Raw genomic sequence first — 14,642 nt, 5'->3', positions numbered from 1 at the left:
AGAATAATCAGAGAAGCCATTGAGATAGAAAAACGCCCACACAGCATGAACAAACGAGATGACACCTCCCGCCTACCAGCCATTGGAAACCCGCCCTTATTGACAAACGAGTCCCTAACACGAGGAATGACACCAGACCCACACTCACAAGGCCCACACAGGATGTCACCACCGCACATCCACCCAGAAAGCAGACCCAAACCCACACTGATCATGAAGCACGACCAAGGACCAGAAGCCAGACCGCAGCTGCAACATTAGCCATTTCAAACCCCTCCAATCCATTCATGCAGCAGACTGACACCCACTATGAAGATGTAGCACGACCACAAAGCCAAACAACAGCTATGCAGCTCACCAGCTCAAATCCCCCTGCAGCACAGACTAGACTGAGCACAACCAAGCCCCCACCAACACAGGACACACCCCCATCCAATCAGAGCACAGAAAACCCCATCCAATCAGAGCACAGCCAAGCTCCCACCCAATCAGTTCAAACCCCACTAGCAGTTAAAAGGAAGAAACAGCTGCGATCACACATTGCTCCCAGAAGCACGGTTGAAGCCTGAAGATGACGAATGAGACTTCGAAACGTCGCCAAGACACTTCCAATTTTACACGGAGAAAACCCGAACAACCAAAGACCTATATATATATATATATATATATATATATATATATATATATATATATATATATATATATATATATATATATATATATATATATATATATATATATATATATATATATATATATATATATATATAATCCTAATCTAACCTGCACCTCTGAGATTTCCTAGTTGCTTCACATCCATGGAGGAACCAAATCAGATACTGCTAGAACTTTGTGGAACCAGCCAAGGTCCCCTGCTAGAATATATTTCATTATATATTTTTATTAGATGATGATAGATAGATAGATAGATAGATAGATAGATAGATAGATAGATAGATAGATAGATAGATAGATAGATAGATAAGGATGATAGATGAGAAAGAGAGACAGAGACAGACAGAAAGAGAGAGAAAGATGATAGATAATATAGACAGACAGACAGATAAATAGATGACATAGATAGGTAGGTAGGTAGATAGGTAGGTAGGTAGATAATATCAACAGACAGACAGATAGAAGACAGAGAGGCAGATAGAAGACAGAAAGAGAGCTTTATTTATTTTAATTTATTTATTTAATTTTGTCAAAACAATATATACAAGCATAATACTAAAAGATTATATAATGTATAAACAAATATATGAGGAGAAAAAAGGAAGTATAAGCATATATATATATATAGGGAAAGAAACAAAAGGACAGGAACGGTAGGCACGTTTGTGCTCTTATGCACACCCCTTAGAGTCCTCTTTGGAATGGGGTGAGGTCAAGATTTTGTTTAAAGCTTTTGGGTTTATGAGAAGAGACCACAGAGTCAGGTAATGCATTCCAAGCACAGATAATTCTGTTAGAGAAATCATATTTTCTGCAATCCAAACTGGAGCGGTTGACATTAAGTTTAAATCTATTGGTGGCTCTTGTGTTATTGTAGTTGAAACTGAAGATAGAGATAGATACTGTAGATAGATAGATAATATCAACAGACAGACAGATACAAGACAGAAAGAGGTAGGTAGGTAGGTAGGTAGGTAGGTAGGTAGGTAGGTAGGTAGGTAGGTAGGTAGATAGATAGATAGATAGATAGATAGATAGATAGATAGATAGATAGATAGATAGATAGATAGATAGATAGATAGATAGATAGATAGATAGATAGGCAGGCAGACAGACAGACAGACAGACAGACAGATAGATAATATCGACAGACAGACAGATAGATAGAAGACAAAGATAGATTATATATAACATTATAGATGATATTATATATATTATATTTACATATTTTCCCTGTTGATAATGATGTTATTCATTCAGTCATGTCCAACTCTTCCAGTCTTGCGCTACTTCTTTGATTTGTGCTATGCTCTGGTTCACGTCAGTTTGATGGTGTCCAGTCACCCTATTCTTTGGTGGCCCAGTTTCCTTTTACCACTGATTCTTCCCAACCTAACTGCTTTCTCCAGTGAATTCCCCCTCATGACATGGTCAAAATAAGTGAGACACAGTTTCGTGATTTTGCCTCCAAGTGACATGTTTGGTGTGACGTTCTCCAGTACTTGCTTGTTAGTCACCTTTGCTGTCCAAGGAATACGCAGGAACCTCTTCCAACCCCATGGCTCAAATGAGTTGATTTTCTTCTTGTCTTGCTTTTTTCAAGTCCAACTCAGGGGTGAAATGCTCCCGATTCAGACCGGATTGACTGATCCGGTAGCAATGGTGGCGGGTGGTTCGGAGAAGCGGAAGCAAAAATCCCTGCCCCCCCCGCAATGCCCAGCTGAGCCACACGATTGTCAGAGCCTTTTTTTTTTTACTTTTAAAAGCATTTTTTAAAAGGTAAAAAAGCTGAAACCTGCTAGGCAAAAAATGGGAGGGGGTTCATTTGAGAGAGAGAGAGAGAGAGAGGAAAGAAAGAAAGAAAGAAAGAAAGAAAGAAAGAAAGAAAGAAAGAAAGAAGGAAGGAAGGAAGGAAGGAAGGAAGGAAGGAAGGAAGGAAGGAAGGAAGGAAGGAAGGAAGGAAGGAAGGAAGAGGGAGGGAGGGAAAAGGAGAGGAAGGAAGGACTACAAATCTGGCACTAGGCACAGCTTCAGAGGATAATCCAGGGCTGGAAGGGACCTGGAGGTCATCTAGTCCATCCCTGGTCCAGCAGGACATTGTTAGTGAATTTCTGTCTTTTGATCCCCCAGTCACAAAGCCCCCCCACCAGTCACATGGCCCCCCCCACCAAGCCACGGCCACAGAACCGGTAGGAAAGAATTTTAGATTTCACCACTGGTCCAACTGTAATAATTTTCCATATTAATGTAGGGAAAAGTTGGAAAGCTGAAGCTGACAAGAATGGATACCTTAACCGAAGGGGTGAGAATTTATCCATGAGGTGAGAATTTATCTGGAGATTTACTGTTTGATGTTCATCCTTTCTTGCTGGTCGAAATTAAAGAAAGTCCTTCTGGCTAACACGACTGTCCATACCGATGGCATTTCCAACGTGGTCTTTGTGCTGATCAACCTCAACTTAGCTTTGATTGCCTCGATTTAGCTTTTGCAAAAGAAAAAAGAAAAAAAAGAAAAATTGTGCTTCGATAAGTATTACGGCTGTAGCAGAAATAAATTGACCGAAGGTGTCTAATTGAGGGAATTTATCCCATGGGTCAGTATTTTTACAGGCCAAGATGTAATCAGCTGCAGGGCAGAGCAAACCCGTGGCAGAAGTTTCTTTTACACGCTACTGCAGCAAAGGAACATAACCTGCAAGGTCCCACTGGCCATTAAAAACTGTTCTTATTTCAGCTGGGTCATGTTAGGTCAATGTTGCTGCATACATTACAGCTTTCAGCATTAAAGTAAGCATTTGCTTAATACCAGGACGGTTGTAGCCTCCAGGAGATCAGGGTTTCGGAAGAAAAACTGCACGGTTTGCAAGAAAAAATTCTGTGGTGGACGAAGGAGAGAAAAAGAGGAAACAAATCCGCAATCGTAGCGCTGAACCTTTGGTAATAAGAAATGCTCCCCAAATCAATTGAACCTGGAGATAAGGGACCTAAGAATGGGTAAGTTGTAGAATGAATGGAGCCCTGCGGGGGTGTCAAATTCTATGTCAGGATTCCAAGTAACACCCCCAACAAAATCAAACTCCCAGGCTTGCGATTCCTCAAAGCTAACTTTTATTTAAAAAGTAACGGTAAAGATTCCCCTCGCATATATGTGCTAGTCGTTCCCAACTCTAGCGGGTGATGCTCATCTCTGTTTCAAAGCCAAAGAGCCAGCACCGTCCGAAGATGTCTCCGTGGTCATGTGGCCGGCAGGACTAAACGCCAAAGGCGCACAGAACGCTATTACCTTCCCACCAAAGGTGGTCCCTATTTTTTCTACTTGCATTTTTACGTGCTTTCGAACTGCTAGGTTGGCAGAAGCTGGGACAAGCAATGGGAGCTCACCCCGTTATGCAGCATTAGGGATTCAAACCGCTGAACTGCCGACCTTTCGATTGACAAGCTCAGCATCTTAACCACTAAGCCACTGCGTCCCCTTAACTTTTATTAGCAATGTCATATTGGCACATCTGGGAAAACCCGAATCTGAGAGCTTCCAGGTTTTCCTCACCCAAAAGAAAGTTCAAGACCTTGCCCACTTCTCCCACATGTCCACCACTGCTCCAATCATTCCTTCACATACAGAAGACAACCTCCACTTTCTTCTCTGCACAGCTGTGGGACACCATGGCCTTGAACTTCTCTGCAAAGTTTTGTTATGGCTAATTCTACTTCACTCATGCAATCCCCCCTCCCGACTTCCCACGGTAGGGTTGTGACAGGCGTGGATCCTGAAGGCACCAAGATAATATGGCTTCCAGGCCTGACACTCTATTTCGTTGAGGGCCACCAGAAGTGGGTTTCAGCAACTTCTGACCAGTTCTGGAGAACCGGTAGCAAAAATTTTAAGTAGTTCAGAGAACCAGTAGTAAAAATTCTGACTGGCCCCACCCCCATCTATTCTCTGCCTCCCAAGTCCCAGCTGATTGGGAGGAAACGGGAATTTTGCAGTATCCTTCCCCTGGAGTGAGATGGAAATGGAGATTTTACAGTATCCTTCCTTCCATGCCCATCAAGCCATGCCCATCAAGCCATGCCATGTCCACCAAGCCACACCCACAAAACCGGTAGTAAAATTTTTTGAAACCCACCAATGAGGGCCACATCAGGATTGTTTGACCTCAGATGGCTGGGGTAGGCATGGCCAGGGTGGGCGTGGCCAGCTCGACATCACTTGTGTTGGGGGCATCTGTGGTGGCCCAGGTGGGGCTGGGGAGATCCATTGTCTCCAATGGAGGAAGGCGAGACCATGGAGAGTGCCAAACCCTTGTCCTCCAGAGGAGCCTACTGTCTGCTGGTGACCAAGTGCTAAGGCAGAATTTTCCTTCCTTCCTTCCTTCCTTCCTTCCTTCCTTCCTTCCTTCCTTCCTTCCTTCCTTCCTTCCTTCCTTCCTTCCTTCCTTCCTTCCTTCCTTTTCTTTTCCCTTCCTTCCTTTCTTTTTCCTTCCCTATTCATTCTCCTTTCTTCTTCCTTCCTTCCCCTCTTGCCTTCTTTTTTCCTTCCTTGCTCTCTTCCCATCTTTTTCTTTGTCTTTCCTCTTTTTCCCTTTCTTCTTTCCTCTCCCTTCTTGGATGCTCAAATGCAAAAGAGGAAACATTTCTCCTTTTGTTTTGTTTTGCTTTTAGTTTGTTTTGCTTGCCGAAAATAGAGCCCGGGGATGAGGGGGCAGTGGTGAAATGTAAAATTTGTTACTACCTGTTGCGTGGCTTGGTGGGGGAATAATGTGACTGGGCGTGGCCAACTTTTTTTTTTAACTTTTAAAAGCATTTTTTCTACAACCTCTTCAGCCAAAGAGGTTGTACAAAAATTCTCTTAAAAGCCTGTGATGATCAGGCAACTCAGCTGAGATTGCCAGAGGAAAAACAGTTTTAAAGGGTTCTGATGATCCCAGCTGAGTTGCCTGATCACCAGAACCTTTTAAAAGCTTCTTTTTTTTACAACCTCTTCGGCCAAAGAGGTTGTAGAAAAAATGCTTTTAAAGGGTTCTGACGATCCCAGCTGAGCCGCGCAATCATCAGAGGCTTTTTTTTAACTTTTAAAAGCATTTTATCAGCCAAAGAAAAAATGCTTTTAAAAGTAAAAAAAAAACCCTCTGATGGTCGCGCGGCTCAGCTGGGCATGGGGGAGGCAAGGATTTTTGCTACCAGTTCTCCGAACAACCAACTGCCATCGCTACCGGATCAGGCGATCCAGTCTGAACCGGGAGCATTTCACCCCTGCTGGGGGGGGCTGCTTGTGACCCCCCTCTGGGCACTGTTTTTGGCCTGGATAGCCTCTTGCAGCTCACTGCTACCAAAAATGGATCCCAGGGATCCACACATTCCCCCCCTCCCGCCAAGCTCAGTTTTTGCTGGCAGATGGCTGCAGGAGGCCATCCAGACTGAAAACAGGCTGGAGGGTTGCTCACTGCCCTCTTGAACTCCATTTTCTCTGGCAGAGGCACCACGGGCAGGTCCTTCATTATTTCCAGGGCATCCCTGTGGGCTAGATCTAGACACCCCATGGGCCAGATCTGGGCTCCGGGCCTTGAGTTTGACACCCCTGGAGTACTGGAAAAGAGATGTACCATAGGATACATTATTATGTACACCTGCAACTCCTATGGTCTCAGAGCTGGGAGGAGAACTTAGAAAGATCTTCAACAGATGGCCTCCAGCATGAGCAGCTTGTCTGGAGAGCAGGTAGACATGACTGTATTCCACATTGTAAATTTCTGCTGATAGCAATGGGAGAATGCAGAGAGAGAACGACAATAAAACTGACGGATATTTCTGACTGATGCATCCGGTTTTGGACACCACGATATAAAAAAAGATGTTGAGACTCTGGAAAGAGTGCAGAGAAGAGCAACAAAGAGGATTAGAGGGTGTTGTGTCCCCCTCACCTGTCGTGTCCCACTCCCACTCTGACGTACAAGTCAAGAAAGTCCATAACAGATGTGGCAACAAAGCCTCTGCAGCTTGCCAAATTCCTTCGAGGTTTCTCAGGGCTGGCAGGAGTCCAAGTTGTGACTTCAGTGATAGAGTCCGATATCAGCAAACTAGATAAGACTTTGCTTGACTCAAGGTTGGAATGCCAAAAGCAGGTCTAGCCGTTCCGAGGCTGATCGGACACTAGTGAGGTCCTTTACTAAGACCTACCTAGTGGCAATGAGGGAGGCGAAATGTTCTTATGTTTCCACCCTCATTGCATCGGCAGATAACCGCCCGGCCGCCTTGTTTCGGGTGACCCGTTCCCTCCTTCATCAGGAGGTTCGGGATGACCCTTTGCAAGGACGTGCTGAGGAGTTTAACGGTTATCTATACGATAAAATCGTTCAGCTTCGGGATAGTTTGGACCAAGATTGCGATGATCCAGCCGAGATGACGGAGACGCGTCTTGTTGAGGTTATTTGGGATGAGTTTGATTCTGTGGCTCCCGAGGATGTGGACAGGTTGCTGGGGAGGTTACATGCAACTACATGTTTACTGGATCCGTGCCGTTCCTGGTTAGTGCTGGCTGCTCAGGAAGTGACACGAGGCTGGCTCCAGGGGATTATAAATGCTTCTTTGTTGGAAGGGGTTTTCCCCGCCGCCTTGAAAGAGGCGGTGGTGAGACCCCTCCTTAAGAAGCCTTCCCTGGACCCAGCTATTTTGGGGAATTACCGGCCAGTCTCCAACCTTCGCTTTGTGGTGAAGGTTGTAGAGAGTGTGGTTGCGTGGCAGCTCCCTCGGCACCTGGATGAAGCTGTCTATCTAGACCCATTCCAGTCCGGCTTCCGACCCGGTTATAGCACGGAGACGGCTTTGGTCGCGTTGGTGGATGACCTCTGGAGGGCCAGGGATAGGGGTTGCTCCTCTGCCTTGGTCCTATTAGATCTCTCAGCGGCTTTTGATACCATCGACCATGGTATCCTGCTGCGCCGGTTGGAGGGATTGGAAGTGGGAGGCACCGTTTATTGGTGGTTCTCCTCCTATCTCTCTGACCGGTCGCAGACGGTGTTGACGGGGGGCAGAGGTCGTCCGTGAGGTGCCTCACTTGTGGGGTGCCTCAGGGGTCGATTCTCTCGCCTACCCTGTTCAACATCTATATGAAGCCGCTGGGTGAGGTCATCAGTGGTTTCGGGGTGAGTTATCATCTGTACGCTGACGATACTCAGCTGTACTTTTCCACCCCGGACCACCCCAATGAAGCTATCGAAGTGCTGTCCCGGTGCCTGGAAGCTGTACGGGTCTGGATGGGGAGAAACAGACTCAAGCTCAATCCCTCCAAGACGGAGTGTCTGTGGATGCTGGCACCCCGGTACAGTCAGCTGCACCCGCAGCTGACTGTTGAAGCAGTTAGTGGCCCCAAAGGAGGTGGTTCGCAACTTGGGCGTCCTCTTGGATGGACGGCTGTCCTTGATGAACATCTGGCGGCCGTCTCCAGGAGGGCCTTTACCAAGTTCGCTTGGTCCGCCAGTTGCGTCCCTTCCTTGACCGGGATGCCTTATGCACAGTCACTCACGCCTGGTTACGCCTCGGTTGGATTATTGCAATGCTCTCTACATGGGGCTGCCCTTGAGGTGCACCCGGAGGCTACAGTTAGTCCAGAATGCGGCTGCGAGTAGTAACGGGAGCCGCTGTGGCTCCATGTAACATCACTGCTCCGCAGTCTGCACTGGCTTCCTGTGGTCTTTCGGTGCGCTTCAAGATTTTGGTTACCACCTTTAAAGCGCCCATGGCTTAGGACCCGGTACTTACGAGACCGCCTGCTGTTACCTTATGCCTCCCACCGACGATGCGCTCTCACAGAGAAGGTCTCCTCAGGGTGCCGTCCGCCAAACAATGTCGGCTGGCGGCCCCAGGAGTAGGGCCTTCTCTGTTGGAGCAGCGACGCCTGAATGAACTTCCCCCTGGCCTACGCCAAGTGCCTGATCTTCAGACCTTTCGCCGTGAGCTAAAACCATACTTATTTATTCAAGCTGGACTGGCATAATGGTTTTTTAACATTTTAAATTGGGTTTTATTGTTGTGGGGTTTTAAATTTTTTAAATTTTAAATTTAAATTTTTATACATTGGCCTTTTTGTAATATGCTTTATTTTAAATTTTGATTTTAATTGTATATATATTGTGTCTTATTTAGGCTGTACACCGCCCTGAGTCCTTCGGGAGAAGGGCGGTATAAAAATTTGATAAATAAATAAAAAATAAATAAATAAATATAGGCTGTGGGGTGTGGCTCCATGACTCAGCATTTATCCAGGCCTGCCCCACCCTTCTTTCTGCTGGCATTGCCTCTCAGATCTCCGGAAACGAGGGTTCACCCACTCTGAATTGTTTTCAGCTGGATCTGCTGTCAGTAATTCCACCACCTGGGTGGCTTCCTGCTCTGAAGGCTGAGCCAAAGGAACACACGCTGTATGAGTGAGGTTTATGGGGCTTGTCCTTTCACTCCTGGAATCCTCTCCGGGCATGGGGGCAGGGCCGGGGGCTGGAGGCATGACAGGCCGTTCATCTTCATTATCAGCGATAAAAGGCCCGGTTGGAGACGGGAGGGGCCCGGCTGAGGAGAGGAGGAAGGACGAGTCACAACATCGCTTCAGTCCAAGAGATGACTTAATTAGCCAGCACTATCAGCTCTGGCAGCAAACTAGCAAGCATCTGCCAAGTGTCTCTGTTATCTCCCTTGATGCCGATGAGTCAACAAACAGTACTTCAGCTCTAGTCAAGCAGTTGATTTGCCTGCTACGAAGAGGCATAGCAGCCCTTGCTGCTTTTATATCCTGTGGGGTGTGGCTCCATGACTCAGCACTTCCTAGGCCTGCCCCACCCCTGCTTATGTTGTTTCTGCCTCTCCTGCCTATGAAACCTAGGGTCCAGCCAGGCCTGATTGCCATCAGCTGGGTCTGGAGGCATGGCCTGGGGGGGGAGAAAGAATCAGAGGATGGAGGCCTCATTATCTCCTCCACCTGGCCTGCCTCTGGCTCCTGGAGCTGAGCCAGGAAAGCTGGTGCTCCCGAGGTACATCCTGACGGCCCTTCCCCCTCACTTTCCAAGTCATTTTCTGGCAGGAGGCCCGGCTTGGAGGGCGTAGACACAGCACCTCCAGACATACTGCATGGCATGGAGGCTCAGAGGATAAGATGCTGGACTTGTTCGAGATCTGAGCTCCACATGATAGGGTGAGTTTCCATCAGGGGTGAAATCCAAAATTTTTCCCTACCTGTTCTGTGGGCATGGCTTGGTGGGTGTGGCAGGGGAAGGGTATTGAAAAAAATCTCTATTCACTCCCCTCCTGGGGGAAGGATGTTGCAAAATCGCCATTCCCACCTCACTACGGGGCCAGCCATTTGCTGGTTCTCTGAACTACTCAAAATTTCCACTACCGGTTCTCCAGAACCTGTTAGAACCTGCTGGATTTCATCCCTGGTTCCCATTCTCACCTCAGCTCCTGCCAAACTAGCAGTCTGAAAACATACAATGCAAGTAGATGAATAGGTACCACTTTGGTGGGAAGATAACAGCACTCTGTGACATCATGCTGGCCACATGATCGTGGAAATGGACAGCATTGTTCATTCCTTTGGACAGCCCTTGAAATGAAGATGAATATTGCCCTCTACAGTCTGCAATGACTAGCAGAGTGAAATCTGCAGGGGATTCCTTTACCTTTACCTTTTATCAAACACATTGTGAATTATTAGAGATTACAGAACTGAACTGGTTAAAATACTTGGGATAAGAAGTTAATATTTGCTGGGCAAGAAGAAGCTAGCACTGGTTCTTTGGGATAGCGTTTGATACATTTTACTCTACCTTCCTTTGAAGAAACATCCAGAGGGGAGTTTGTGAAACAGATGACATGACACAGAGCAGATCAATACTTTCTGGCCCCTGTAGCCATCCAAACCATTGTCAACCTCTCAGTTCATTGGATCAAGAGAAACAGATATGAGTAACGTTTAAAACAGTCTAAAGCCAACAGTAGCCAATTTTCCTATCGCTTCTGGTTAAGAGTCTTGCCCAAAGATGGATTGAGTCTCAATTCTCAACCTAAAACCCAATTGAAATAGAATTTCATCTTGGCAGAACAAATCTGGATGACTTCTAGACAACGCCAAGATCAACAGCAACCCTATTTCCTTCCTTAATATGCTTTATAAATTGACAGTCAATCTATCAGCAGGTTAATAATATTTTTTTTAGGAAAATGATTAAATGCTTGTCTTGCATCCTACAAAACTCTTCTCTTCAACTTCTACTCCAAGAATGTTTTTGCAGTGGCTGAATCTGTAGGAGAAGAGCAGGCAAAGCTGGGAGGTGGCATTAAACATGTCATCAGCTTAGAATCATTGTGTTCTGGCAAGCAGTCCACGTCCAACCACCGCCTGAATTGTGTAGATCAGTGGTAGCAAACCTTTTATTCACTGAGTGCTCTATTCAGCTTTGCGTCCGTGTTTGCTATCTGCACTAATGTGTGGCTCCTCCCCTGGACACTGTGCATGCAACCACACCATCTGCGCATGTGTGCAGGCTTTGCACAGCTTCGCCGTGCACTGCATGCGCAATCACACCATCTGTGCACGTGCACAGGTTTCATGCAGCTCCCCATGCACTGCATGGCAATTGTACCATCTGAGCATACACGTGGGTTCCACACGTGCAATGCGTGCAATGCATGCACACAAACACCATCTATGCATGCACACACTGCACATACGCATAAGAGCTCCAAAGACCAGCTAGGTCCCCTGAATTGCACGTATGTGGACCGGAGGCCCGAACACCAGCTGGGGCGCACACACACGTGCAGCTGCAGGTGAGTTGGGTGACAGCTCGTGTGCCCGGAAAGATGGCTCTGTGTGCCACCTGGGCATGCATGCCATAGGTTTGCCATCATGGCTGTAGACCCTTATCTGGTGCCAATATAGTGTTGAACTTTAGTTAACCAGATGCTTGTGTATAGACTTGAATAAATCTTCAGTACTTCAACCTTACAAACTGTCCTTACATTACAGGTGAAACTCAAACAAAATTTTCTTCCACACTTTTCCTGACCTGACTCGCCTGACCTGAACCCCATAGAGAATCTATGGGGCATTGCGAAGAGAAAGATGAAAGACATGAGACCGAACAATGCAGAAGAGCTGAAAGCCACTATTGAAGCATCCTGGTCTTCCATAACACCTCAGCAGTGCCACAGGCTGATAGCATCCATGCCATGCCTCATTGAGGCAGTAATTGATGCAAAAGTGGCCCAAACCAAGTACTGAGTACATATGCATGCTTATACTTTTTAAAGGTTCGATATTGTTCTATGTACAATCCTTGTTTTATTGCTTTCATGTAATATTCTAATTTTCTGAGATTGTGAATTTGGGGTTTTTATGAGCTGTCAGCCATAAACATCAAAATTATGACAAATCAAGGCGTGAACTATCTCGCTTTGCATGTAATGAGTTTCATATATTAGTTTCACCTTTTAAGTTGCATTACTGAAATAAATGAACTTTTGCACGATATTCTAATTTTTTGAGTTTCACCTGTACATACACAAATCTGGCTGACTTATTATGTTGTCATTAAGATGGATGAACAGTTTGTTGCCTATAGTGGTGATTAAATTGTTCCATAGACTTTTTTTTTTTTTTTGCAAATAAACGAATAGGTAAATAAAGGAAGAAAAAGACTAGGTGGCGTGGCCAAAATTTATATAAACACCACCCTGCCAAACATTCTATACGGTGATTGGTGACATGACCATTTCACAGAGTAAATTCTACCAATCACTGTTCTTACAGAGTCACAAGGAGGAGCTATACAGACAGCAGCACAGCCTGGTCCCATTCTGGAAGTGCATTATGGGTAGGACTACGGGTGAGATCTACTTATCTTCCTTACCAGTTCGGAAGTGCATATGCTGTGCGCGTACATCACATGTGCGTGCAGAACCTTCTGCGCATGCACAAAACCTGTGCATGACAGAAGGTAAAAAAACCCACATTACTTTTGTGCCTCGCCCGCCCTCCTCTCCTCAGCCTGGCCCCTCCCATCTCCTGCTATCTGAGTCAGAGTCTGCTAATGAAGAGGAACGGCCTGGCATGCCTCCAGCCCCCAGCCCTGGCACCATGTCCGGACAGAATGTCAGGAATAAGCAAACAAACCTCCCTCCTACAACGTGTGAGCACGAAGCCAGCCACGTGCTAGAATTGCCAGCAGCAGATCAGGAGGACGGAAAGTCACAGTGGACAGATCCCCGCTTCCGGAGAATGGAGAGGCGATGTCAGCAAAAGAAGGGAGGGGCAGGCCTGGATAAGTGCTGAGTCATGGAGCCACACCCCATGGCCTATATAAAGGATCTGCTTTTTGGCATTCCTTGAGTCAAGCAAAGTCTCATCTGGTTTGCTGAAGTCACACCTTGGATTCCTGCCTGCCCTGAGAACTCTGACAGGAATTTGGCAAAGCTGCAGAGGCTTCATGGCCACGCTTGATACAGACTTCCCAGACCCGGCCGTCGGAGGGGGAGGGGGACACAACAATTACTTCCTGGTTAAAACCAGGAAGTAATGACACTCGGGTGGGTGGGTGGAGCTTTGTTCCACCATCGCTACCGGATCGCTGAACCACCGGCCATGATTGCTACCGGATCACGAGATCCGGTCAGAACCGGGAGCATTTCACCCCTGGGTAGGACTGTAGAGGCAGTGTGATTTATGCCAACATGATTTCCTTCCAGCTCAGGGAAACACATAAACTCTGTTAAATCTTATGTGAAAAAAAAGAAAATTCTCAGTGGTGCCAACGAAATCTTGCTCTCCCCTAAGGTCAATTAAGTATGATGGAGAATGTTTGTTGTAATCTCAGCTGGAAAGAACAAGGGTCCTTGAGTGGCTCAGACTGCTAAGATAGTCTGTTATTAACAGCAGCTGCTTGCAATTACTGCAGGTTCAAGTCCCACCAGGCCCAAGGTTGACTCAGCCTTCCATCCTTTATAAGGTAGGTAAAATGAGGACCCAGATTGTTGGGGGCAATAAGTTGACTTTGTCTATAATAGACAAATGGATGAAGACTATTGCTTGACATAGTGTAAGCCGCCCTGAGTCTTCGGAGAAGGGCAGGATATAAATGCAAATAAATAAATAATAATAATAAAAAGGTTAAATCTCCTCTCACTTTGAGACCCCAATTCCCCATGCCCGTGCTATTACAGCATAAATGTTTACAACCTTAAGGTTGGGTCTATTTTTAACTTAACATTATTAGGGAGCCCTTAGATATGCCTGGCTCTTTAGCGTATAACCATTGTGTTATTCCTCGTTACTCTGTAATGGTGGGTTTTACACAACACTGCTGTTTTTGTGTCTGATTCTACTCAGATGGAAATCAGCTGGGGGTTGTTAATACACGTGAATAGAATGGCCAGAACTGGGGCCCACCAATCTTTCTTTAGGTAGTCCTCAATTTACAACTACAATTTGAGCCCGAAATTTCTGTTGTTTTTATGTGAGACGGTTGTCAAGTGAACGGTTGTCCATTTTACAACTTTTTGGGGGCCACATTTGTTTGGGGGGGGTCAGGGGGGTCAAATAGGTGGCCTGCCACGGGCCAGATGTGTCATGCGCAGGCCACGCCCACCCCAGCTCTGCGAAGGGAAAAAATGTTGTGGCGGCAACGTGACCTGGTGAGTTTGACACCTGTGTGTTAAGTGAACCACTGCAGTTGTTAAGTTAGTAGTACAGTTAACTGAATCGGGCTTCCTCATTGACTTTGTTTGTCAGAAGGTAGCAAAAGGGGACCACGTGATCCCAGGACACTGCAACGGTCATCAATTGCCAACTGTCTGAATTTCAATCATCTGGATGCATCCTGGACATAAACTGTTTCAACTCCTACCCTCAAAATGATGCTATAGAGCAGAGGTTTCCAACCTTAGCAACTTTAAGCCTGGAGGACTTCAACTCCCAGAAT

At 46.2% G+C, this 14,642-nt stretch overlaps 1 long non-coding RNA gene across 1 annotated transcript in view; it reads left to right on the top strand.

The window, feature by feature from the left end:
• Positions 1–12,073, top strand: part of LOC131201068 (uncharacterized) — a 241,419-nt gene extending 229,346 nt beyond the window's left edge. Inside the window, exons 5-6 of the long non-coding RNA XR_009155776.1 lie at positions 2,927–2,996; positions 11,693–12,073. This is a non-coding gene — a long non-coding RNA (uncharacterized LOC131201068). The remainder of the gene's footprint in view (positions 1–2,926; positions 2,997–11,692) is intronic.
• The last annotated feature ends 2,569 nt before the right edge of the window (positions 12,074–14,642 follow it).

Source organism: Ahaetulla prasina, chromosome 6 (assembly GCF_028640845.1).
Source record: "Ahaetulla prasina isolate Xishuangbanna chromosome 6, ASM2864084v1, whole genome shotgun sequence".
NCBI lineage: Eukaryota > Metazoa > Chordata > Lepidosauria > Squamata > Colubridae > Ahaetulla > Ahaetulla prasina.
This window is presented reverse-complemented; position numbering and strand designations above follow the sequence as displayed.